This window comes from Rhinopithecus bieti, unplaced genomic scaffold, assembly GCF_001698545.2.
Source record: "Rhinopithecus bieti isolate Rb0 unplaced genomic scaffold, ASM169854v2 scaffold_46257, whole genome shotgun sequence".
Lineage (NCBI taxonomy): Eukaryota > Metazoa > Chordata > Mammalia > Primates > Cercopithecidae > Rhinopithecus > Rhinopithecus bieti.
The window spans coordinates 40,417-41,925 of NW_016818296.1; positions in this window are offsets into that span (position 1 = coordinate 40,417).

Below are 1,509 nucleotides of genomic sequence, written 5' to 3' on the forward strand. Positions count from 1 at the left end.
AGTTCATCCACTGAGGGGATATATGGATTCTTCTTACCTCTGCGCCTCTGACATCTCCCAGAGAGGCACTGGCATCTCCATAATTTTCTATTTGAGGTGCTAAGAGGAAGCAAACTGGTTTTGGGGCAGGGTCAGAAATGTGTCTTAACACTATGCTTCCATAGGAATTATAACAAAATTTTCTAAAAGATGTTTTCATTGACTTATATTAAAGAAAACAACTAGTAGCCATATCAACTTGAGACTTCTTTAATTGATACCTATTATTATTTCAGTTAAGATGGCTTGCAGGGGGGCCGATGGAGATTATGAGGATGTTTATGTTCTCACTTCAACCCCATCCCTCTCCTCCCATCACCAACACAGTGGGACTGGACAGTACCACTCTGATTTATCTCCCCTCTCTCCTCATGGTATCTCCTAGATGGGGACTGTACCACTCCCACTGCATCCTTTCACATCCAGTAGTACCACCCAGGAGAGGATGAATCTGTCTACCCAAAGAAGTGTTACTGGCAGTGAGTCTGGGCAGGGTCTACAGTCCTCAATTCTTGTCTTCTTGAGAGAAAGAATTCAGCCGGGAGACAGAAGTAGCTTTAAGGCAGAAATTAGAGTTTATTGAAGCAAAGTACACTTGAAAGGAACCAAGCAAGCAACTCAAAAGATGGAATGCCCCACCTGATTGTTGGCTCAGGGCTCTTATGTAATAATTATAGAGTTACTATTTCCTGATTCTTCCCAGTCTCGTCCTTCCTCTTGGACAGGCCATTGGCTAATCACCACAGGCACAGTGACTTGCCAGTATCTGGGAGGGACAGCGTGAGCCATTTGATGATTGAAGTTATGTGCATGCTGTCTTAGGGCAATTTTCACTTACTGGTCTAGTGCCCCAATGAAGGGGTGGCCTGCCCCTCCACACCTGTGGGTGTTTCTCGTTAGGTGGAACGAGAGACTTGAGAAAAGAAATAAGACACAGAGACAAAGTATAGAGAAAGAAAAGTGGGGCCCAGGGGACTGGCGCTCAGCTTACAGAGGACCCAGGCCGCCCCGGTCTCTGAGTTCCCTTAGTATTTATTGATAATTATCTTTACCATCAAAAAGATAAGGGAGTGGCTGGACAATAGGATCATTGTAGGGAGGAAATCAGCAATAAGACATATGAACAAAATCCCTGTGACATGAATAAGTTTAAAGGAAAATGCTGTGCCTTGAGATGCATATGCAAACATCTCCATAAACCTTTTAGCAGCATTGCTCCAGCAAGTCCCACCTTATTCCTAAAGGCGGTTTTCTCCTTGCTCAGTAAACAAAGCATACAATTGGGTTTTACACGGAGATGGACGGGCAGGAGACAAATGCTTTTCTCTTACTTGAGATTAAGAGAATGTTGATGACTTTTAACCAGCAAGCAGCCTTTAGGCACTTGTTTAACAAAGCACATCCTGCACAGCCCAAAATCCATTAAGCCTTGAGTCTCTTGCAAGGACAAGGTTGGGGGTAGGGTCACAG